Below are 27,385 nucleotides of genomic sequence, written 5' to 3'. Positions count from 1 at the left end.
TCCTCCTTCATCTTAGTGTCTTCCTTCCTGAGACAAGCCAAGTATATCTTCTCTGGATCTTATTTGTACATAGTCATTTATGTGTTGTTTCCCTTTTAGACTGAGTTCCTTGAAGGCAGAGCTTGGTTATGATCATTGTTGTTTTGCTCTTCTTTGTATACTATGCTTCCCACTGGGCCTGGCACACTGCAGTTGCTTAATAATGCTAGGTTACTGACTGCAATTTAACAAAGCTTTTCCCATTCACCAGGTTTCATACTCAATCCTTCCCTTAGAGGAATTCAATTACTGTGAGTAACTCTTAAATCTGCCAACCTGGGCAAAGTTTTGTTTTCCCATGCTAGTTCTGAATTTGCTCTCAATTCTGAGTTGTTGGGTTTTTTTGGCAAGACAAGAGGGTTAAGTGATTTGCCCAAGATCACATAGCTAGTAATAATTATCAAATGTTCGAGATCATATTTGAACTCAGGCCCTCCTGATTCTATCCACTGTGCCACCTAGCTGCCCCCCTTGAGTTATCTTAACACTAATATCTCTTGTCCTAACTTGGTTCTTTCTCCTCCATTTGCCTAGTTTTTTGGTAAGACCCTGAGTATAAGGTAGGATGCAGGGAGGAAGATAAGAGAGGAGAGAGTTGTAGGGGAGAGGGGGGAGTAGCAACTCTGTGCTGATGTTCTGCCCTAGACTAATTCAATCACTACACTCAACTTTTCAGCTTAGAATTTGAATTTTCATGCTATTCAGTCTTTATAAGATTTTATATTATTGTAATTAAAGTTAAACTGGTTACCTCGAACCTTTAAAAATAATCAGAGAGAAGAAAGCATGGAGTTTCCTGATTAAAATTAAAGATTAAAATCCTGGAGTTGGATTTTAAAAGTGCCAAAATATTCTGACACTTTGGTCGTCTGGATAATGTTATCTCACCCATTCTTGGACAGTATATCAATCAGAAGGACAACTAGGGTACCCTAGTGGGTTAAACATAGATAATAATAGGAATCCATTCATCAGGAAGCCATTCTTTGTTTCTTTGAATCTGTGGTCTGTCTTTTGGGATATTAGGGAGAGTATTTTGACATTCTACATATTGTCATCAAAATATACTTCCTTAAATAATATAGTTCAAATGAACAGTTATTGAATTTCAGTTTAACTAGCATTTGGAATAGCTTAGTGAATCCTAATGCTCTGACTTGGCTAACCTGTAGTGGCATCATCCATGACCTCAAAGGACACCATCTCAAGAAAGTAAAGGATAGCTAGAAGGTGCCAGAAAGTGGTTGAAGTGACATTGAAACAAGACAATGGATTCACTTCAGCCAGTAGTTCACCTGGGGAAACAGAAAGTCTGTGCCTTTCTAGTTTTGCCTTAGACAAAACCCAAGTTCAAAAGTGTATTAGACTTCAATGTCTTGGACCTTTACTCTACTATCAGTTATTAGACTGTCTCCCTCTCCACTGTTATTTTGATTATATTTGGAATGCACTTTGTATTTAGTCGTCCTTGTTGGTTCTTGTTCTTCATTATTGAAGAAGACCAAAACAACATAACTATGTTATAGAGAAGTCACTGTGAGCCCAACTATGGATAATCACATAAAAAAAAAAAAACTTGGAATGCTCTACCACAAATAGTCCAAGTGAACACCTTGGTTAGGGTCATCTATGTATATGTATGTATCCCCAGCATCCATTGTGCCATATAGTATGTAACACATCAGAAAGTATGTTAACACATCAGAAGTATCAAATGTGTGTCCCACAATACTTCTGAGTACATTTGGAAACAGATTAAAATGTAGTAGGGAAATGTTAAGCAAAACAATTAAAATGTGATAAAAAGTAGATAATATTAATTTATGATTTTCTAAATCATTATGTTTATTAACATTATTTTCTATTTGAGTGAGAAAAATATTATTTTGTCAACATATTAATAGCCAGTTTTTAAAATAGGAGTTAGGCTTTTCTTCTTTTATTTCCTCATTTAAGAACTAGACCTTATAAAAAGTTAATCTCTGAAAGAGATGGCTTATTAATGAGATTGTCCTAGCCCTCAAGGTACAAATTCCTCAGTCTTGGTCCATACCCCACACAACTTGGAGATCTTATTACTGTAGAGTACAAACAGAAACCAGGCTGGGTGAATTCTTGTCCCAGGGAATGAGTCCCTTTCTTTTTACCCCTCCATTAGTGTTTAGGCCAGTCCAGCTCATAATAGAGAAAATCAAACAGAATGATTTAGATAGAGATGGATTCTTTGGTTGAGATTACTGGAGACAAAAGATTAAGCCACATTTTTATCAAGAAAACAGAAAACTAGCCTAACCCTCATTAAATGTCCACCAATAAGGACTGATTTTCCCTTGTCAGGGACATTCCCTTTCAAAAAATATTTAAGATTTTTTAGGTTCTCTATGTTTTGGTTATCAAGAGAAACCAACGACCCTGAATTTATTATTACTTAGTCTAATTAATAAATTGATTATTAATTACCTAGAAACTGGGTTTTTGTGTTCATTGCATGAGTTTGCTATCATTGTAACAAATCATCAAAAGCATTTTTCATCATTATTATCACTAGCAGTTTGAATAGATAGATAGATAGGTAGATAGATAGATAGATCTCACTTTCAAATTTTCAAATACTTTACAAATATTGTATTTTTTACCCTTATAACACCTCTGAAAGTTGACCCCATTTGACAGTCGAGGAAAGAGGCAAACAGAGGTTAAGTTTCTAAGATTGTATTTGAACTCAAGCCTTGAAATTAAGGCCCAGAACTCTCTATTCTCTGCTACTCTATAGATGCTGTGTACTTTATAAATATCTATTGAAATGATTTGAATTGAATTGACAATGTCTTTTGCATAATTCTGTGCTGGATATTCCTCTTGCCTATCATATAAATCTGAGTTATTAGTCATTCTTTAGTTTTATCTGACTCTTCCATAACCCCATCTGCAGTTTTCTTTGCAAAGATGAAGAAGTTTATCTTTTTCTTCTACAGCTCATTTAAATGAGAAAATTGAAGCAAATAGGGTTAAATGATTTGTCCAGGGTCACCCAGCTACTAAGTATCTACATATGTATCTGAACTCATGAGAATGAGTGTTTCTGACTTCAGACCTGGCATTCTAACCACAGGACAACCTAACGTAGTTTGCTGCAGCTTTACTAATATCTGTAGACCACTCCTATTCAACATAGTCCTGATTAGCTCCAGAGGTCTATGAAAATCCTAATCAGAATAATTAGTATATTCATTTTTTTCAAGACTACTCAGTTGTAGCAAACCCCCCTCCCCCGCCCCAATGAAATTCATTTACTAGCTCTCCAGGTATAGTCAGAGGTTAAAGTTTTCTATTTTTGTCACATTCCCATTGCTCTTCAATTTCATAAGTTTCATAGAGTGGAGCACCTAGCTCCCCTTGACCTAGTAAGGAATGAACATTGCTTTAATGCACTTGTGCATATTAGCACAAATCCATAGCTCAGAAGTGTAATAGAAATAAGGAGTCTCAAAGGAATCATTATCTGAAAAAATCATTATCATGATACCTTAAAGTTTAGAATTATAATATCAATTCTGTTCTATGATTTTCCACCTTATTATTGATTTTCTTTACTGTGGACCCTATCATTATTTTTGACATTGTCAATTATAGAAAGTTTGGTTCATTTTTTTATTTTCCCAAAGAAAAAACGATTTTCAGTTCTTAGATACTTACTAACCCTGTTCAAGTTACTCAACTATGCTTACCTCAGTTTCTTCATCTATGTAAAGAGAGTTAGAAGTAGAAATGGAAAACCACTCCAGTATCTTTGCCAAGAAAACCCCAAAGGGGTGCAGGACTTCGACTGGAAAGGGGACAAATTTATGATCAAACAAGAAATAGAGTACATTATAAATTACAAAATGAATGATATTGATGATATTAACTTAAAAGGTTTTGCGCAAATAAAATCAATGCTGCCAAAATTAGAAGGAAGCTAGAAAATTGGGAAAATTTTCACAGCTAGGAGTTCTGATAAAGGTCTTATTTCTAAAATATATAAAAAATTGCATGAAATTTGTAAGGTTACAAGTCATTCTCCAGTTGTTGAATAGTTAAAAGCTATGAATAGACAGTTTTCAAATGAAGAAATTAAAGCTACATATAATGATATGAAAATTGCTCCAAATCATTACTGAACAGAGAAATGCAAATTAAAACAATTATGAGGTATCACCTCACACCTACTAGATTGGCTAAGATGACATAAAGGGAAAATGATCATTGTTAGAGACTTGTGGGAGGATTTGTATATTAATGTATTTATGGTGGAGTTATGAATTAATCCAAATATTCAGGAGAGCAATATTGGATCTATGACCAAAGAGTAATAAAACTGCTCATATCCTTTGACCCAGCAATTATGGGTCTATATCCAGAAGAAGTCATAAAAAATGAGAAAAGTCCACATGTTACAAAATATTCATAGCAGTTCTTTTTGTAGTGGCAAAGAATTGGAAATTAAGGGGATTCCCTTGAATGGTTAAGCAAGTTAGGGTATATGAATATTATGGATTACTAATTTACTATAAGAAACCATAATTGGACAGACTCTAGAGAAGCATGGAATGAATTAAAGGATCTGATGAAGAACCAAGAGGTTATTCTATACATTAACAACAACAGCACTGTGAGATGGTCAACCTTGAAGGATGCAGCTCCACTAAGCAGTTCAGAGAGCTAGGACAACTGTATTAGACTGGCTATGGAGAATGCTATCCCCATCCACTGGTAGAAAAACAAAACAAAACAAAACAATAACAAAAATACTACTTTAAATAAATATCTCTTATATACTTCTTTCCCTTAATCCTAATTTCTCATACTGAAAAACTAATTAATAACTAATAAAATAATAAACATAAACTAATTTGTAAATATGTGAGGAACAAATGTGTATGTACAATATTAACCTGACTATTTGCCACTGAGGGGAGAGGGGGTAGGAAGGGAGGGTGAAAGGAAAGATTTTATTTTTTATAAAGATTTTATTTATTTTGCGTTTTACAAATTTTCCCCTGATCTTATTTCCCTCCCCCCACCCCCACAGAAGGCAATTTGTCAGTCTTTACATTGTTTCCATGGTACACATTGATCCAAATTGAATCTGATGACAGAGAAATCATATCTTTAAGGAAGAAACATAAAGTATAAGAGATAGCAAGATCAGAGAATAAGATATCAGTTTTTTTCTAAATTAAAGGTAATAGTCCTTAGTCTTTGTTCAAACTTCAGAGTTCTTTCTCTGGATACAGATGGTATTCTTCATTGTAGAGAGCCCCAAATTGTCCCTTATTGTTGCACTGATGGAATGAGCAAGTCCATCAAGTTTGATCATTGCCCCCATATTGCTGTTACTGTGTTTAGTGTTTTTCTGGTTCTCTTCATCTCACTCAGCATCAGTTCATGCAAATCTCTCCAGCCTTCCCTGAATTCCTGTCCCTCCTGGTTTCCAATAGAACAATAGTGTTCCATGACATACATTTACCACAGTTTACTAAGCCATTCCACAAGTGAAGGACACTTACTTGATTTCCAATTCTTTGCCACCACAAACAGGGCTGCTATGAATTTTTTTGTACAAGTGATGTTTTTACCCCTTTTCATTATCTCTTCAGGATATATATATATATATATATATATACCCAGTAGTGGTATTGCTAGATCAAAGGGTATGCACATCTTTGTTGCCCTTTGGGCACAGTTCCAAATTTCTCTCCAGAAAAGTTGGATGAGTTCACAGCTCCACCAACAATGTAATAGTGTCCCAGATTTGTGGTCATATTGGCCAGTCTGAGAGGTGTGAGGTGGTACCTCAGAGAAGCTTTAATTTACATTTCTCTAATAAGCAATGATTTAAAGCAATTTTTCATTGGACTACGGATTGTTTTGATCTCCTCATCTGTAAATTGCTTTTGCATGTCCTTTGGTCATTTGTCAATTGAGGAATGGCTTTTTTTAAATTTGACTCAGTTCTCTGTATATTTTAGAACTGAGTCCTTTGTCAGGAGCATTAGTTACAAAGATTGTTTCCCAGTTTACTGCATTTCTTTCTTTTTATTTTTTTAGGGTTTTTTTGCAAGACAATGGGGTTAAAGTGACTAGCCCAATTAGCTAATTATTAAGTGCCTGAGGCCAGATTTGAACTCAGATACTCCTGTCTCCAGGGCCAGTGATCTATTCACTGTGCCACCTAGCTGCCCCAACTGCATTTCTTTTGATCTTGGTTACAGTGCTTTCTCTGTGCAAAAGCAATTTAATTTAAAGTAATCAAAATTATCTATTTTGTTTTTCATAATTTTCTCCATGTCTTACTTGGTCATAAACTGCTTCCCTTTCCATAGATCTGACAGGTAAACTATTTCTTTTTCTCCTAGTTTGCTTATAATGTTGTCTTTTATGTCTAAATCATATATACATTTTGATCTTATCTTGGTATAGTGTGTGAAGTGTTGGTCTAATCCAAGTTTCTTCCATACTAATTTACAATTTTCCCAGCAGTTTTTATCAGAGAGTTTTTATCCCAATAGCTTGAACTCTTTGGGTTTATCCAACAGCAGATTACTATAATTGTTTCCTGCTTTTGCACCTAGTCTATTCAACTGGTTCAACATTCTATTTCTTAGCCAATACCAGACAGTTTTGATGACTGATACTTTATAATATAATTTTTTAGATCGGTAGGGCTAAGCCGCCTTCTTTTGCACTTTTTTCCATTAAATGCCTGGAAATTCTTGACTTTTTATTTCTCCATATGAATTTACTTACAACTTTTTCTAACTTAATAAAGTAATTTTTTTAGAATTTTGATTGGTAGGGCACTAAACAGGTAGTTTAGTTTTAGTAGAATTGTCATTTTTATTTTATTAGCTCTAACTATCCATGAGCAGTTGATGTTTGCCCCGTTATTTAAATCTGATTTAATTTGTGTGAGAAGTGTTTTATAATTGTTTTCAAAAAGTTTCTGTGTCTGCCTTGGCAAATAGACTCCCAGGTATTTTATATTGTCTCAGGTTACTTTGAATGAGATTTCTCTTTCTAGCTCTTCCTTCTATATCTTGCTAGTCATATATAGAAAACTTGAGGATTTGTGAGGGTTTATTTTATATCCTGAAACTTCGCTAAAATTGCTAATTGTTTCCAGTAGCTTTTTTGGATTATTTTTTGGGATTCTCTAGCTAGACCATCATGTCATCTGCAAAGAGTGAGAGTTTTGTCTCTTCCTTCCAAATTTGAATTCCCTCAATTTCTTTTTGTTCTCTAATGTTGAAGCTAACATTTCTAATATGATATTGAATAGTTGTGGTGATAATGGGTATCCTTGTTTCACCCCTGATCTTACTAGGAATGCCTTTAGCCTCTCCCCATTAAATATAATGATTGTTGATGGTTTCAGATAGTTACTGCTTATCATTCTAAGGAACAGTCCATTTATTCCTACACTCTCTAGTGTTTAAAGTAGGAATAGATGCTGTATTTTGTCAAAACTTTTTCAACATTTATTGATATGATCATATAATTTCTGATAGGATTGTTGTTGATGTAATTGATTATACTAACAGTTTCCTAATATTGAACCAACCTTGCATATCTGGGTGAATCCTACTTAGTCAAAATGTATTATCCTAGTGATAACTTGTAATCATTTTGCTAAGATTTTATTTAATATTTTTGCATCTATGTTCATCAGGGAGATAGGTCTATAATTTTCTTTCTCTGTTTTAACTCTTCCTGGTTTAGGTATCAGCACCATATTGGTTTCATAAAAAGAGTTAGGCAGAGTTCTGTCTACCCCTATTTTAAGGAATGTTTTTAACTTAAAAATATACATATACCTGATTGAATGTTGAAAACTTTCAAACCATGCTTTTGGAAAAACAAAATTAATAAAGTAAAAAGAAAGAAAACCACAAATGGAGTCATGGAGAGTTAGAATGACTGAACAATAACAATAACAACAAAACATTGGCTGATTTACAGCTCTTACTCCCATAGACTGACATCAGAGAAGGGATAGGTCTTGCCCAAAATTTCAAAAGTGACAAGTGGTAGATAGCTTCTGAATTCTTATGTAAAGCCTCACCATTTCTGCTTTTCCTTTCAATAACATGCCAGAGTGGGGGCACCCTGAATTCTGTGCCCTCTCCCATCCATATGACCAAATTATATAACAATATTCTAAAAACATCAAATCTCTACTTGTTTTCTTCCTACGGTTAAGTTTAAGATCACTTTTCATCAAAAGAAGCAGTTCTTGTTTACAGATTCAGGATTTAGTGCCCTTGTCTTTTGCTGGAAAACTTACTCTTTAATTTTTTATTTTTAGAAATGAAAAGGTCATATTTCCTCAACAATTTTAGATAAACTACAAACCTATTTCTGAGAAATGGAAGTTTGATATTTGGGAATATCTATGATGGTTTATAAATTCTATTACAATTAGCAAAGAGCAAATATGCCATTTTGAAACTCAGTCACATCATAAAAGGACATTGATGTTTTGAAACCCTAGTTTTCTGGTTCCAGGTGTGTTTGAACACTTTCTAAATAACCTTAGCAGCAATATTCAAACTTGAACTGACCACCTTCTGGGTTGAGGATAATAGATGCTAGAATTAGATCTGAAAAATACAGTAGGGATCACATGATAGAAGATAAAGATTTGACAGAGTCCAATTCATCATATAGATGAAGAGACTGAAGACCTCAATAATGAAATGACTTACTCAAAGAATCAGACATAATGTATATAAATTTTAATACTGGCTTGTTTGATTCTAAATCCAATTCTCTTTGTGCTATATTGTAGCTATGTAATTTTGCACTAGGATGAAGACTGAATTCATTAATCTCTTCATAATGATAAAGGACTGTAATAATGAACTTCATTTCATTAAATCTCTTCTTGTAACTTTTCTGGTAAAATCCCATAATTATCATTTCAGTTGATCAATAAGGAGCTTAAAAACCTGCTACCCACTAAGTCCAGTGGTAAGTTCAGGAGATACAAAGACAATGTACAAACAGTTCCTGCCCTCAAGGAGCTTACATCTCTACAGAGAGTTTTAGACCCTTTTCACAATTCTCCTTTTGCTTTTTTTGTTTCTAGGGAATTATTGCATCAGGGATGGCAAATTCACCCCATGGCTATGATATATCTTGTTTTCTTAGATGTCCCCTATGAATCTATGAGAGCTCTTTTTGCTCACAGTTGGAGAATAGTAGTACATTGAATTAACCAATACTATCAAAGAGGCTAATCAGTTGAAAAATGGCTGAAGAAATTGTGGTGTTAGGTAAGCCAAAATATATTTTTGCCATTAGAAGTGATGAAAGCAAAAGACTTAGGAATAGATTTTCCTATGAAATGAGGCAGAAGAGTAAAGTCATCAGAACAAAAAGAACAATTTAAACATTAGCAACAACATTGAAAAGATAACTTCCAAAGACTTGAGAACTCTGAACAATTGCAATGTCCATAACTATTCTAGAGGACTGATGATGTAGCATCACAACTTCTGATAGAAAGGCAAACTTCTGATAGAAAAGGAACAAAATGAGACATATATTTTTTTTAAGAAAATGAGAGAATTCGTGTTGTGTGACTTTGCATAGTTTTACTCCTTTTAATGGGGATATCAGATCAGAGAAAGAAAAAGGTAAATTAAAATCAAAAGAATGGCCTTTCCCAGAGAGAGAGAGAGAGAGAGAGAGAGAGAAAGGAAGGGCAAAAATATGAAAATTATCCTTTAATCAATTATTCTTTGCTTAGTTTTTAAGTTCATGTTAGACAAGAAATCCCAACATTTTAAAAGTTTTAACTAGTTTCTCCCCCTGCCTGGAATTCTCTCCCTCTATATCTCTGCTTCTTGGCTTTCCTGGCTTCCTTCAAGTCCCATCTGAAACCGTATCTTCTACAGAAGCTTTCTCTGATCTCCCTTTATACTGTGTGACTAACTCTTAATTGTATGACTAACAGGGTTCTGACAGTAAATCTAATAAGAAAGTTTATAATGAGAGGAAGGAGATGGTAATGGTGAAATTTCCCCAGTAAAGCATAGCCAGAGGAATTACTGCCACTTTTTCTTATTTCAGTCTCAGTGTCTCCCAGACATTTTCATGTCCAATGGAGGATGGAAAGCATGGTGTTGTTGCCTTTTGATCATTTCAGATATCCAGGAGACTCAGGGAGACCAAAGCCCTGATTCCTAGGGACCAAAATTGGCCATACTTTGAGGGCAACTGACTTGGGACTCCCTGAAGTAAATATATTTTTTTTATGATTTTTAACATTTTATTTGTTTTCAAATTATACACAATAGTAATATGTAACCATCATTTTTTGCAAGGCTCTGAATTCTACAATTTTCCCCCCTCCTCCCCTGCCTCCCCCCCGTCCAAGGCTGTCTGACAGTCTCTACATTGTTTCCATGCCATACATTGATGTAAATTGAATGTTATAAGAGTAAACATAAGAATAAAAATAAACCCCCTCCCTACCCCAAGAAGATGGGAAACCTCAAGAACAGAGAGAGAGAGAGAGAGAGAGAGAGAGAGAGAGAGAGAGAGAGAGAGAGAGGGAGAGAGAGGGAGAGAGAGGGAGAGAGAGGGAGAGAGAGAGAGAGAGAGAGAGAGAGAATGTACGTTAGTCTGTGTTCAGATTTCAATGGCTTTGTCTCTGAGGTGAGTTGCGTTCCCTATCATAAGTCCACCAGAGAAGTTGCTTCAATATTTTTCCCTCAGTTGCTATTACTAGCTGTACCTCTGCTCTATTTCTCCCCACTCTCATTTATTCTATTCTCTCTCTCCTTTCATCCTGACCCTGTCCAAAAGTGTATTACATCTGTATACCCTCTCCCTCTATCTTCCCTCTCTTCTATCACCTATTCCCCCCTTACCTCTCCCCATTCCCCTCATCCCTTCCCTTTCCTCCCATCCTTCTCCAGGGCAAGACAGATTTCCTCACCCTATTAAGTGTGTATGTCATTTCCTCCCTGAGCAATTTCCAATGAGAATGAAGACTCACTCATTCCCCTTTGCCTTTTCCACCTCCCCTCCACTGAATAAAGCTTTTTTTTTACTCTTATGTGAAATCTCTCAGCTTCTTCTTCATCTCCTTTTCCTTCCTCCCAGTACTTTCCCCCATTACCCATTGACTCCATCCCTTTACCACATCATACAATTCTATTCTACTCCTTGTCTTGTCTATATATGCTCCCTCTAGCAGCTCTTATAAATCAGAAAGTTCATATGAGTTATCAATATCTTCTTCCCATGCAGGAATACAAACAGTTCAACATCATCAAGTTCCTCATAGTTAGTTCCTCTGTTCCACTCCCTCTATGCTTCACCAGCATCCTGTACTTGGAGATCAAACTTTCTATTCAGCTCTGGTTGTCTTGTTAGGAAAGTTTAAAAGTCCCATGTTTCATTGAAAATCCATCTTTTCCCCTGAAAGAGGATATTCAGTTTTGCTGGGTAGTTGATTCTCAGTTGTAAAGCAAGATCTTTTGCCTTCCGGAATATATTATTCCAATCTCTATGATCCCTTAATGTAGATGCTGCCAGATCCTATGTAATGCTGACTATGGAGCCTCAGTAATTGATTTGTCTGTTTCTGGTAGCTTTTAGAATTTTCTCTTTTATTTGGGAGTTTTGGAATTTGGCTATAATATTCCTGGAAGTTTTTCTTTTGGGATCCCTTTCAGGGGGTGACTGGTGAATTCTCTCGATTTCTATTTTACCCTCTGCTTCTAGGATCTCAGGGCAATTTTGCTGTATTATTTCTTGGAAAATGAAGTCTAGGCTCTTCTCCTGGTTGTGGCTTTCAGATAGTCCAATAATTTTCAAATTATTTCTTCTGGATCTGTTTTCAAGGTCAGTTGTTTTTCCAATGAGATATTTCACATTTTCTTCTAATTTTTGGCTTTTATGGAAGAGTTTAATTTCTTCCTACTTTCTTGTAAAGTCATCTGATTCCTTTAGTTCCAGTTTGCATTTGAAAGAATTATTTTCTTCAGAGACCTTTTTGATCTCCTTTTCCCAGATGGCCAATTCTGCTTTTTAAGGCATTCTTCTCATTTGCCTTTTGTTTTGCTTTTTTCCATTAGGCCTAAACTGGATTTTAACATCTTATTTTCTTCAGTATTTTTTTGTATTTCTTTCACCAAGCTTTTGATTTGATTTTCATGATTTTTCTGCATTGTTCTCATTTCTCCTTCCAATTTTTCCTCCACCTCCCTTAATTGCTTTACAAAGTCTTTTTTGAGCTCATGCACAGTCTGAGCCCATTTTCTATTTCTCTTGGAGGTTTTGCATATGGAAGCTTCAATTTTGTCATCATCTGAGTATGTGTTTTGATCTTCCCTAGGACTGAAGTAATTCTCTAAGTTCAGATCCTTCTTTTTCTGTTGTTTGTTCATTTCCTCAATCCAAGACTAATTTACAGCACTTCTAAGGCTTTGGAGTTGTTTTTTGGGGGGAGGAAACCCCACTGGGACCTTTATTCCTCCAAGGTCTTATGCTGTCTAGGCCATGCTTTGATATGTAGATGACCACAGCACTGCCCTTTGCCCTGGAGCTATAAGGCAGGATCCAGCTATCTTAGTATGGAAGCCCCAACTGCAACCTGGGTCTAAGTATAGGCAAACAGCAGAGTCCTATCCCAGGGAGAGCAGAGAAATCTCTGCAGACTTCCCTTACTGTCTCTGGGGGGTGCAGGCTGCTGTCTCCTGATTCTCACTGCAGGCTCTGTGGCCGTGCTCCTCACTCCACACTCACCCAGGTGCAGCAGAGTTCTCTCACCAACCCTTCAGGTGGTTACCTATTCTCTAGGCTGGGCTGGGCTGCACAACGGCTTTTTTCCCAACCCCTGGTCCTGGTGAAGCACACCTTTCCTGTGGAACTTCTAAGTTATCTTGGAATGGGAAAATAGATCGCTCAGTCTTTCTGAGTTAGAGGTTCTGCCCCTCTAAATTTTGACTAGAGCCATCCTTTGTTATTTTGGGGTTTGGGGGGTCAGAGTTGTCAGGAAATGCTGCCTTCATGCCGCCATCTTGGCTCCCCCCCTGAAGTAAATATTTTCAACTAAATAAATCAGATATCTGGCTAGCAATTGATTTCTTAATAAGGAAGCAAATCAAAAATGAACCTTGGTTAGTCTGAAGGCTTGCATTTCATATAACATTTCTGTGGTCTGTCTCCAGCATTTCACTTTCCCTAAGAGGGTAAATGTAAAGTCTTTAAAGTGTTTTCCAACCAATAGTCTATATATCATCAATGAGTTCAATAACAATTTTTATCAATAGGCAAAACTTCCATTATCAAGGCCCTAATTTCTCAAAAACAGTCCATAAATTTAAGATGCTGATGTATGAAGAGATCATTGTACATAGTGTCTTACTCTTAGTTAATATTATATGTGGAAAGTCAAAGTGATCACATAACTTAAAGGAAGGGGTCTTGTGTCTATGGACCATGCATAAGAAAAAAAATTAGAAGTTGCCCATATTTGGCGGGAGATGCAAACAATTTTTCCTTATGAAGATTTATTTAATTGATATAAAATTATATTAAGAGAATTTCATCTAATTCAGAGTTATTAACTGTTCCATGTGAAGAAAGAAAATCTCAGAATATACATTTTCTGATTCATCTTAATAGAGAATTTTGAAAAAATAGCTTGTGTTAGGAGAAAAAGTTGAAACTATTTAATTTCTTTAAAAAAAGCCCAAAATTTAGCTAAACATTTTAATGACAAAGAACAGGTTGAAAAGCTCACTTATTTGTTGAATATATTCTCAATTGTAAAGGAATTAAATTTGAGTATCCAAGGCAACATGACAACTGCCTTCAATTTGTGAAAAATGAAGCATTTTTCTAAAAGTTAAAATTTCTATGATGTGCACTCAGAAAAATAATTGCAAAATATTCCCTTCATTTTATGAATTTTCAAAGTCATTAGATTTGAATATTAGAGACATCACAAACATTATTTGTGACCACTTGGATGTACTTTATTTAATGTGAGTGCTAATATTCACTAGAAATAGTCTTGTACTAAGGAAATTTATAGATTACTAATTCATTTGTGAATCATCAAAACAGCAACTTTGCAGACATTAAACAGGGAAAAAATAGGGTTATTTCTAGATTTAGGATCACAATCAATATTTAATATGCACTTAAAATCAAAGGCAAGAATATCTAGCTTTTAACAAAAATGCAAAGCATAGAATAGCTCATTGAATTATGCTTTTATGAATTCAAAGAAGAACTCAGTTGGCACCTTGCCCTACTCTATGTATTGAAGTCTGATGTTTGCCACATTAAAGAGAGATTAAACTTATTGCTCTGTTCCAAAGAGTAGAACAAGTTACAAAAGGTAAAAATTACAAAGGGATAAGTTTCACTAGGTTATATCTCTGTCTAAGGAAGAGGGACAGCTATGTGACTCAGTAGAAATAATGCTGGGTCTTGAATCAGAAAGGGTCATCTTCCTGAGTTCAAATTTCAAGTCTGAGATATTTGTGTGACCCTGGGTAATCATTAAGCTTTGTCTGTCTCAGTTTCTTCATCTATAAGATGAACTGGAGAAATAAATGACAAATCGTTCCATTTCTCTGCCTTTAATCAGAGGCCCTATGAGTACTTGGGTTTTGGGTAAGTTATAGAAGGGATTCCTTTTTGGAGTAGTGGTTAGAGTAGATGACTTCTGAGGTTCTTTCCATCTCTAAAATTCTGGAATAAAATGAATAAATGAATGAATAAATTAAAAAATACTTATTTTATACCTAAACCCTAATCCTATTTCCCAATGAACTTTTTAACTTTCTCTAGTTTACTGTATAATATTAGTGAACTTGTTGATGTGAAATTTGTGTTACATCCATCCAAGAATCCTGATTTTAATTCTTTACTATTGCACATTCATCGATCTTCTTTGTACTGTAAATAGGGGATTTAAAAGTTTCATTTTTATAAATAAATTTCTTGTTGCATGCTTAAAAAAGCAACAAACATTTGGACAGTTGATTGATAGAAAACTGTGTCCTTTCTAAAAGCACTGGTAGCATTGATTTTTATTATTTCCCAGAATAAGAAGCAGAACAATGAGATGGGAGGACTATTTAGTGACTGTACTGATGATAAAGTAGCTAAAGTGAAGTACAATCAGTTCTGGGGTTGACTAAATCTATATCTATCTATCACCTATTTATCTATCTATGTATCTATCTATCTATCAATCATCTATTGGACAAAACATGACCTCAGTTCTCAAAAATAAGTGGCTTGATTCTTTCAAGTCAAAATCTTTAGGGATTCCTGTCAGAGTATTAGAGTGTGTGGTATCAGTGTCAGGACAGATGGAAGATGGCCCAATATACTTGAAACTTTTAAAATTCCAAGGGTAAAAATTGTGAAAAAGAAACACTTTCACACTGAATGCTTATTTTCTACAGTATTTTAAAATTGTCATGGATGTTTTTATATTTATATAATGTCTAAATCAATATCCATGTGCCAGCCCACTCTATCTCTTCTTGGTTTTGAATTCATATTTGTGGGAAATACCTTCAGATAAATGGGCATTTTGTAGTTGGAAATCCTCGCTCTGTCATGAAACTAATTATGTTTAATGTCAAGTCAGATCTAGATACTCAATCATGATAGGAAAAATAATATGGAATCAGAAATAGGAATCAGTAATTTTATTGATACACAATAGAAAATAATATGAGCAAAATTTTAGAAATATTCTCAGCAATCATTGCTCTGAAAAAAAATCTCCGCTTTTCTTTACCTTTGTTTAATAAGGAAGTTTCAGATATCCACACCTAAATATGAGGGACATGCACATAGAGTTTTGGCAGCCTTGAACATTTTTCACTCATATGTTTGTTTGCGTGTATTTTGCATTGTTTACAATAAAAGACATGAAATATTTTTTGTTGTTTTTGTGGTTTTGTTTTAAATAGCTTGGTTAGTTCATTCTCTCACTTATTTAACCAATAGTTATTGAGCTAATTTGCTTCTGATAGGTTATTTGACTTGGAGCACACCTTGGTGGTATGGAGCAGTCAATCTGTTAATCAATAGGCATTTATTAAGTTTCTAAGTATCAGATACTATGTTAAGCATGCCTAAGTTATACTAAGTTAAGAATAAAAAAAGAGACAGTTCCTGACTTTGAGGATCTCACAGTCTAACAGGAAAGACAACAAGCAAATGGATATGTACAATTAAGTTACATTCAGGATAAATACAAGATAATCTAAAGAGATTCAGTGCTGGAATTAAGAAGGATCATAAAAGTATTTCCTGTTGAAGTTGGGATTTTACCTGGGACTTGAAGCACTATAGGGAATTCATGAGATGGATATGAGGAAGAAAATCATTTCAGGGATGGGGGGGGCAGTCAGAGAAAATGTTCATTGTCTAGAGATGGAGTTATCTTGTTCATAGAACAGATACTGGAACTGGATTGTAGAGGTCATGCAGAAGTGAAAATTGTAAGGGGAATGGAAATTTGGGTAGGGTGGTTAAGAATTATTGACTGCCCAAGCAGAAAATTTTGTAATTTCTCTTGCAGTAATGGGAAACCACTGCAGGTTTTTCATGAAGGTGATGACATGGTTGGACCTATACTTGAAAATCACTTTGGTAGCTAAATGGAGATTGTATTAGAATGTGAAGATAATTGTGATAGATAAAACAACCAGAGTATTGATTATAGTTGTTCATGCATTAGGAGATGAAGACCTGATTTAGGGTTGTGATAATATCAAGGAAAAGATGGAGAGAATTTGGGAGATGTAGTAAAGGTAAAATTGAGAAGTCTTGACAACAGATTGGATGACATCTAGGGTGCCAACTTGGAAGACTGGAAAAACTACTGTTCTCTATAGTAATACAGAAGATAGGAATGGAGCGAATATTTTGGGTAATAGATAATGAGTTCAGTTTTGGATATGATGAGTTTAAGATGTCTGCTGAACATTAAGATGACAATTTAACAAGATATCTGAAAGTCAGTTTGGAGATGTGAGATTGAAGGTCAGCAGAAAAGTTAGAACTAAATAAGTTCTAACTAAATAACTAAATAGAATCACAGAGACGATAATCAAATTCATGAAATATAATGAAACCATAAAGTAGAGTAATATAGAAGGAGAACAGAAGTAGATCCAGGGATCATCTATGGTTTCTGGGTATGACCTTGATGAAAATCCATTGAAGGCAACTGAGAAATAGACAAATGGAAGGATAAAGAGAAAATAGTGTCCATACCTAGTGAAGAGAGTATCAAGGCTAAAAGGACAGTCATCATTGTCAAAGACTGTAAAGAAGTCAAGAAAGATGAGGACTGAGAAAAGGATTGGATTTAACATTTAATTGGTAAATTTGGAGAGATCACCATCACTTGAATTATAAGATCAAACATCTGATTATAGAGTGGGAGAAAAGGAAATGGAGGCACCTATTCGATGGCCTTCTCAAGCAATTTAGCCAGAAAAGGCATAAGACACATGGGATATTGACTAAAACAGAATGATCAAGTAATGATTTTTAAGGTTAGATATGGATGTGTTTGTAGGCAATAGGGAAGCAGTCAGTAGATAGGAAAAGATTGAAGATAAATGAGAAAGTGGGGATGAATGAAGGCATAATGTATTGGAGGAGGTAAAATGAAATTTAATCTGTGTCTGTACAGTGCTGTACCTTGGCAAGGAGTAAGTAAGCCTCTTCTTTTAAGAAAGGAATAAAGGAAGAAATAGTGGCAGAAAATATCTATATCATGTATAGGAGGAAAAAAGAGAGAATCTGTGAATTGTCTCATTTTTTTCAGTAAATTATGAAACTGGCTTCTCAATTGAGAGAGAAGGGAGAGGGAAAGCAATAGGAGGATGAATGAAAAGTTTTTAAAAAGTCATTGTGGAGAGTGAGATAGTGACTTGATTAAGAAGGAATAGAAAGATATACTATTAGCAGTAAGGTTTCAGTTGAGATATGTAACTTAATCTCTATGGTCCCAATAAACATTTAATAACTCATTCAATATCGTTGAATGATTTTCTTCACCTTATTCAATAGTAGGTGAGTAGGAGCAAAGAGAGTAGATGGCAATAGTGATTCAAGATTGAGACTTGGCAGGTCACTGACCCATTTGTGATTGGAGAGATGAAGAAGGGACTCAAGAGGGCCTTCCTAACTCAAGAATTAGGAAGATCTGACTTAGAATCCTGTCTCAATCACTTACTCAATCACCTTACTCAATCGCCTTAGTTGTTTTAGTTCCTCATCTATAAACATTATATGGGGAAAGAGATATCAAACTACTCTATTGTCTCTGCGAAGAAAACCCCAAATGGAGTAAGGAGTTGGGCACAACTGAAACAAGTGAACAACAACATCATGGGAGCCTTAATTTCTAAATTTCCCTATTCATGTAATGGGAAAAATAATAGCATCTACCCTAAATGGCTAAGTGATTTGCCCAGGGTAAAAAAAGCCAGTATATATGTGTGTGTGTGTGTGTGTGTGTGTGTGTGTGTGTGTGTGTGTGTGTGTGTGTGTATATATATATATATATATATATATCAGAGTTGAGAGAGGAAATCAACTCTTCTTGGTTTTGAAACTAGTTCTCTTTCCACTTTACACATTTCTATAAAATATCATATACCTCTATAATTTTAGTAGATAATTTAAGTATAGCAATCTTCAGGGTACTTTGTATTGATAAACAATTTTAAGTCTCATAAGCAACTTGAAGGCACATTACTCCTTAATTTACCATTCCCCAAATAAACCCACATGTATCTATGTTATATGCAGGTATATATTTATACACATACACATATCTATATATGTGTGTATACACATCTATTGTTATGTGCACTTAAATGATCATGTTTATTTTTTTTTTGTTTCATTTAAGAAGAAATATGGTGGAAGTATTCAGGCTGGTGACTGAAAAACTACAAAAATCATGATTTTTAATGACCCTTTCCTTGAATGCTTGTCATACAATAGTCTCCATTTACAAAGCCAAGAAAGGAAGTGATTCTTCATTCCTAAGGATGATATATTATGCCCATCTGGCCATCCTGGACACTGAATGATGAAATACTCTGTCCTTCTCTGACTGCTGAGTCACAGTGTTGGGACCTTTAATTAGTCTGGTGCTGCTAGAGCAGAGAGTAGGGGACTCAGGAGATGTGATGTTATACCAGAAGAATGTTCACAGCAGCTGGGGTTCCTCAAGGGAAATTTTGGAAATATGGATGCTAAGTATGTCATTTTCAATGAAAGATGTAGTCACGATGTCTGAAAGTTATCCTGGAGGGAACACCTCTAAAAATATACATGCACAGACAAATAGCAGAAATATTGGAAATGGAACATTCTGATTAAATGAATTTTCTTGTTAAATGAAGGTAAACTTCCAGTTCTCTTTTGTTTCAGCACTTGTTTCTGAAATCTTTCTCAAATGTCTGAATATAGAGCTCTAAGTAGCAATTTTTGTAATCAGGCAAGCCACCTAATATAGACCTGAGGTATATAGCACAATGCACATCCTGAAATCAACTTTTTAAAACAAATTAAATTGTGAAGGAAGATTTTCAAACACCACTGAGTACAAGGGAGATAAAGACTCAACTAGAAAATAATGATGCTCTTGCTGGGGAAATAGTCATTAGATTCAGAGAATCAATGCCAGATTGGAGAAAAGTTTAGAGTTCACCTGGCATAGGCTAGGGAGAAAGAAATATTGTTATCTGTGCATCTATGAATATATATATATATATATATATATGTATATATATACGTATATATATGTCTATGTATTTATCCAGCCAGCCAGCCAACCAGCCATATCTATCTGTCTGTTTATCTATCCATCAGTCTGTCTATCCATTCATCCCTCTCTCTTTATGTATTTATCTATCTATTTATTTATCTTTTGTAAAATCTTAACCAATTATTCTTTTTTTTAGTTTTTTTTGCAAGACAAATGGGGTTAAATGGCTTGCCTAAGGCCACACAACTAGGTAATTATTAAGTGTCTGAGGTCTGATTTTAACTCAGGTACTCCTGACTTCAGGGCCGGTGCTTTATCCACTGCACCACCTAGCCACCCCTTAACCAATTATTCTTGAAAGAAAGTTACTAAACATAGTTGTTTCTGCATCCTTAAGGACATAAAGCACTGGAAAACCCTATAAATTTCAATACCCTAAGACAAAGCCCTGGTCATTCTATGTAGTTATGGCTCTGCCTGAATCTGTTTCCATATCTTTATAACCATGACTAAATGCTTCAGTGCTGAATGAGCTCTGGGGTTATCAGTGACCGTTTAGGCTCATGAAAAGTCACAGAGAAAATGAAGGAGACTAGATTAAATGTACATTGATCCTAGAACATTGCATGGAATTATATTTTTAAAGAAATGACTCATTTGAATCTATTTTGTTCTTTATTCCTTTCATCTAAAATTGGAGGGGACTAAAACCCAATCTGATTATTGGAGATTGTTGATCTGGTAACATGATTATGGACAGGGACTATTTTCTTTCTGGTCTGGGCAAAGTCAAACCAGCTTCTACACAGAAAAAGAGGTTAAAAAAAATATGAAGCATGAAGATGAGCCAATCTTATAGCTAGGTACTGATTAGGGTGAATAACAAATTCTGTAAGGTCATCACATTTGAATTCACATTATATATTTCCATTGAGCTGGAAGTAATTACCATATTTTACATGATTAAAACTTCAATTAGTATGAATTAAAATACATAGGACTACTTTACAGGGCTCATCATTTGTAATATTTGAGACCTAGCCCTACCGCTCATGCTAACTATCTGTATAGCTTTGGGTAAGCTAATCTCCTGGAACTTATTTAATAGTAAATTCCATAAAATGACTATGTGGCTTCATAGTCTAAGAATTTATGAACCTGTTATTCATGAACAAAGTAATAGATGATACCAGAAGGGAGAGGAGCAACAACAAAAGTAGAAAGGTTAACTTGAATGAGAAAGCCCATACTGATAATTAATATATGATTTGGATAGATGACATTTTACATGCAATGGAACATTAGTATTTTAACTTAGTCAAATCAGTAAACACTCTGTAAAAGGTACTTAATTCTGGCTGCTATAGATACAAAGATGAAAAACAACTAAATCATTTTTTTTTTCTTCAAAATGTATTATCTGATGAGGATAGGGAATGATTATTTATATATTATATATTATATATATGTATATATTATATATATATATATACATATATATATATATATATATATATATATATATATATATATATATATATATATGAACTTTTACTTCCATGAAAGGCACAATGGATAGAGCACCAATTCTGGAGTAAAGAAGTCCTCAGTTCAGAGGGATCTGAGTTCAAATCCGGATTCGTACACTTAACATTTACTACCTGTGTGACTTTGGGCAAGTCACTGCCTCACATTCAGAGACATCTCTAGTGGTCTGGATTCATATTTGGCCACTGAACCCAAATGACTCCAGAGGAGATAGTGAGGTTGGTGACATAGTATATCATCCTCTCTCTCAAACCCTATTCACTTCCTTGTCATGGCATCATCATCCTAATACCAAGTCTTCTTTGAGGACAAAGGACAAATATCATTATCACTTCAATAAAGTCTTCCACTGCTTCCTCATTTTAGTGTTAAGGTCATTCTGGGTTCTCAACATCTAGACCAACAGAACTCAAATATCAGTAAATATCTGATGAATTTGTTGAAGAATTGACCTTCAACACCTCTACTAAGTGGAAAATCTTTTGAATCTAATTCTATATATGGCAACTAAATGTATGTTCATTGTCTTAGGATCAGTCCAGATAATTATAGAGATTTATTACTAGAAGGTTGTCTACTAAGAAATTTAGGTGGATGTGTGTGTGTGTGTGTGTGTGTGTGTGTTGTGTCTGTATTTGTATCTCTAATTTTTTTGTGCAGTATCTCACAGAGATGTTTTATTATGGTACAAGAACTATTATTAAATGAAGGGATTATTCATAGTGATGGATGCATTTACATTTTTATAGTATGGAATTGAGGTTCTATTATACAAACATCTAGAATTTAGTTTCTTTGATTATCTTTTTTATTTGTATTTGTCTCTAAAGGGGTATGTGGGCATATGCTCATGATTTTATATTCACTTGCAGAAAAAAAATATCTTTGATATAAAGTTAAAGGAACCTTAGAAACCATCTAGTCTAACTCCCTCAGGACTTGAACTCAACTAGCAGTGAGTTTTCTGTTTTTCAAAAACAGCTCACAAACCTTATAGGGTATAAAGAAACAAAAAATTTATCACAAAACATTTGGTTAGTTAATTTAAAAGGAATCTGCAATTTGAGAGAATTGTTCCTCTGTTTAAATTTTAGTTAAATGTATAAGATACCATGATAAGTTTGATTATTGTTATGTTATTTCAGTGGTATCTGGTTTTCCCTGTCCCCATTTGGGTTTTCCTTCTTTCCCAAAGGAACCTCTTTCAACTCTAGACCCATTCACATGAATTAAGTTTTACTTTATGTGTAGTTTGGCATTTAATGAGAAGGGTGATAAATTTGGCTTTGTGACAGTCTTTGAGATTCAGGTGAAAGCTAAATAGACCTTGTACTTACTACCAAGTGGCAGCTATGGTGGGGAATTGAACAAGGGAGCCCAACTCTCCCAAGATTGTTTCCAACCCAAAAAGAAGGAAGCTATCTGAAAGTCATGACCAGGAAAAGTGCCTTGACCTCATTTTTAAAGAATTTGTATGGGAAAGTTGCCCTGATATCATAGAAAATACCACTTTTACCATGTCCTAATCAAGCTCTATTAGATAAAAAGGATTAGAAAATCATAATGATTATCAAAAAAACTTACAATATACAAGGAAAAAACAACAGAGCTTAAAGAAGCCAAAAATTATTTAATGAATGTAATAAAAATAGAATCTGCTACAGAAATTCAGATGATTTCCATCTAAGTCAGCAAGGGGATCAGTCTTGGGCTTGATCTAGAATACTAAGGGCATAAAAAGCCAACCCTATGGTAATTTGATGCTCCTGAGCTTCAGGAGAATTCCTACTATATTATAAGACATATTTTTTATTGTTGTTGTCTTAAAGAGTGTGGAGACAAAGATAAATAGTATTTTTCCTAAGAAATTATTTCCTTTGGATTATTATTTTTAATAAATTTATTGTATTGACTTTTATTTTCTCTGAATTTTTAATCCAAACTCTTAATCACTGAATTAGCCTGAGGTAGACCTGACTCAGAGCAGTTTGACAATTATATAACAGAGGCACAAATAGCATTCTTCCAGAGTTAGAAAGAGGGAGGTTACTTAGAATACAAGGATTAATTTAGAAGTGATTGCTGACAAATTTCTAAAAAATAAAAGCTGACAATTGTTCAGAAAACAACATAAATCAAATGAATATTTGATGTACCATAACTCTAAAACTAGTCCAAATGAAGGGAAATGATTGAACCCATTAGGCAGCACATTTCGAGCTTAGGACTTCAGCTAGTAAGAAGCCTAGGGAACAGAAATATCCTACAGAGAATCCTAACACTGATGATCAGCTTGGTCCCTCTATAAGTTCAAATTTGACAAAATTTAGAGTTTTTTAAAAGTTTATAAAAAAAATGGGGGTGGCTAGGTGGCATAGTAGATAAAGCACTGGCCTTGGAGTCCGGAGGACCTGGGTTCAAATCCAGTCTCAGACACTTAATAATTACCTAGCTATGTGGCCTTGGGCAAGCCACTTAACCCTATTTGCCTTGCAAAAACCTTTAAAAAATATTATAGCTAGTTCATGCCATCAGCTAGTTTTGGTATAGGTTTAGCTAGGTTAATTGGCCACAGGAGACCTATGTTTATTCTACCTGTGACCAGACTAACTGGTGATATTACAGAGGAAATTGGAGAAGTAGTTACATATACAGTCTGGAAGCAATGGGAGTGTTTTCATTTGTGATAAGTGTCTGGCATATGAATACATTCAATCATTGTTACATGTGGTTAACTATTGCTTGTTTGTATTTCACAAATATATTTGCTTTCTGGCTATGTATAATTTTGTTATTTGGCTATTTACATATATCCCATTGTGTATTCATGTTCTGTTATTATGTAGACTTATTGGTGCTGTTATTGTATGCTTATGCATATTGTACTTGCATACCATTGTGACATTTGTACCAAATTTAGACAATAAGTCACTAGATAACTCTCTGGAATTTGGGTCAATATACACATATACCCAATTGTATTTTGTTTTATTGCCTGAGGACAGTAAATATTATGTGGAGGTAAATGTAAAGTTGTGTTCCTTGAAAACCTAGAACATATACAATGAATAATTTAGTAAAAGATATGGCTATATATTGTTTTCCTCTGGAGAGATGAATTATTCTCTTGAATGGAGCAAAAAGGAAACAAAGATTTAAGATGATGATAGGCCATGGAAAATATACCATATGGAATCTATATAAGGAAATCAAACAACTGAAATAAACAAAACATTACAAGCCATTTTCCATCCCTGGTTAGCATAAAAAGGGAAAAATACCCCAGAGATCTTTGGATATTAGGCACAGGATCTGACCAAGAGTACAATTTGTGGAGTACTCCAGAAAGAGATCATTTGCCAGGGCAAGAAGGGGTCCCAGATATAGCACAAAAAGTTTTAAATTTCTGAAAGGCCTAGAAAGATTGAGCTTTTTGCTCAATATCTAAGTAAAACATAGAGTTATGGAAGAGGGAAGAGGGAATCTGATCTTAGTTCTGACATTCCAGATGTAGAGCAGCTTTAGCTTGTAGGTTATCAATGAAGAGAGGATCAAGTTGAACAGCAAGTAGAGACTTTGTGGCTCAGATTACTGTAGTCCAGTTTGAAACCTACAATAGAATAATGAGGGCAGGAATCCCAGGCCAAAGGAAATCCTACAGTCCTGTCACTCTGAATAGCAAAGCTTCCTAGCTAGATGATAGAGATTGAGTTAAGTAGCAGTCTATATTGAAACTTCAAAGGAGGATCTGTCACCCAAACCCATGCACACAGTATATGCAGAACTCACATGTAGAGGGCTAATGATCAGCCATCCTCATAGATCAGACTGTAGCAGAGAAGTTCTGAGGACAGAGAAATATTGTGATTTTTTATGTTGGAAAGAATTTTATGGGATTTTTTTCTAAACTGCTAAAGTGCTTACTGTAGTATTCTTTTATGACTAGGTGGGTGGCCATGTATCTAACCTTGGTCATACCCTTAAGGTAGGAGCACGCCTAGTGTCAATAGATGCTGACCATGCTGAGTAGACAACAAATGCTACTCATGCATAGTATTTAAGGAATGCTGCTCACACATAGTCAAACCAGATGTTAATTAAACCCTGGGTTTTGAATATGCACAGTAGACTCTACTACTCCTAATACCAGTGTAGGCTATTTCTTAAATTTAGCTCTGCTTCCACCCAACACAGAGTGGTATTTAGGCAAAATTTCACCCAGTATGTCATCTTTTCCCTTCTAACTTCCAACTGGGCTCCTTTAGTCCCTTTCCTCTTCTTTTCTTCCAGGATGGATGCATGTGCTCCAGCTCCATGCTTCTGGACCAATGGGATCCAAACTCTAGGCATCTGGATCTATTTTGATCTAAACCCAGTCACTGTTTTGTGACTGTTTTCCTTTCCCTTTTTAACTTGACTATCTTCTTTGTTACTATTTCTCAATTGTCTCTTTTTGCTTAATTTTATTACCTTCTTAGAAACTCCCTATCTAGCAGCTTCCCCAAAGGAAGCTTTTGTGATTTTTTTTAGTAACTTGTGTACTTTGTAGTAACCTGGGAAACTTTTGTGCAAACTGTAAATTAAAGTCTGTCTTACTTAACACATTGAGTCAGAGAATTCTGTGACTTCCTCGCTAAATGAACACAGTTGTCCCTCTTTCTGGCAACAAGACAACTTTTTGAGCATTGAAAGCTTTTAAAACTCCCTAACCTGAGAGGACCCTGAGATTCTGAAACAACAGAACATTCAATACATCAAGAAAGCAACAACAAGATCAGATCTGACTTCTCCAATAAATTCAAAGTCTCAAAGTAGTTTAGAAGAATGAACAAAGAACAACAATCCTACCTTACAAAAGCTATTATCACAGTAGTGATGCAGGGGAAAGATGAAGACAATTGTGAATGTAACAAAGAATATTGGGTGGAGATATAAATTGACTAAAAGATATAAATTGACTAGTAGTAGAACATGATTTTAACAGAAACAATTGTTACTTTTTGGGTGGAGACCTCCACCATTCTTGATATACCATTGATTTGATTCATTGTTTAATGTAAAATTTGTATCCTAATCTTTTTAGGCCTTACCCTATATTTAATTCTGGGACCAGTATAGGGGAAGGGAGTTCACCTTTTGCCCTCTGGGTGAAAGGCAAGATATAAAAACCTGAGCTGCTTGACTGTTCTTTTATCTCTCTCTCTCTCTCTCTCTCTCTTCCTATGTCTTGTAACCTCTTTAAGAAATTTTTGTTTTATTTCCACCCTTGCTTTCCCAAGTCTGAATAATGATTCCTCATAGGCAGAACCGAATTCAAGTAGCCAGTGGCTATAGTAGGGACCCTCAAGATATAAACCCAGAAGGGAATAACTCCAAAATATGAGCATCAAAGATCAGTACAGGTTGAGAATAGATTCAACCAGAATTTTTAGAAGAGGCAATGGAAGAGTTTTAATAACTTTTTTAAATAAATAAGAGCCCTGGGGTGGGGGTGGGGGAGAAATAAGAACTAAGAAAGAGTGTCACATAAAAAATATAAAACCTTGATCATCACAAACTTTCTACAATTAAGAATGCACCAAAGAGAAGATAATGACAGCAAGAAATATTAAAATACTGTCAAAATTTGGAAGAAAAATAGAAGAAAATACAAAGCATATCCTATCAAAAAATAACTGAGCTAGAAAATTGAGAAAAAATAAGAATTATTCTCTTTAGGGACTGTTGTGTGGGAGCACTATAAACTATCATCACCTGGTGTCTTAAGCACCAGAATCCTATTTTAACTAAGTGGGAGTGGATTAGAGAATGGAAAGGTATTTAGGCAATGGTGTTTTGGTAAATAAATGGAGCACTTGGAGATCTTGATGGACTACTTGTCTCCCTTATCATCTTTGTCTCCTGCCCCTCCAAGTGCACCTAGGGAAGATTGAGGGAGTCCAGAAGGGGATTCAACATAGGAGTCTGGAACAG

The sequence above is a fragment of the Macrotis lagotis genome, chromosome 1 (assembly GCF_037893015.1).
Source record: "Macrotis lagotis isolate mMagLag1 chromosome 1, bilby.v1.9.chrom.fasta, whole genome shotgun sequence".
NCBI lineage: Eukaryota > Metazoa > Chordata > Mammalia > Peramelemorphia > Peramelidae > Macrotis > Macrotis lagotis.
The sequence above is the reverse complement of the archived record's forward strand: the minus strand, read 5'-3'. Positions refer to the sequence as shown.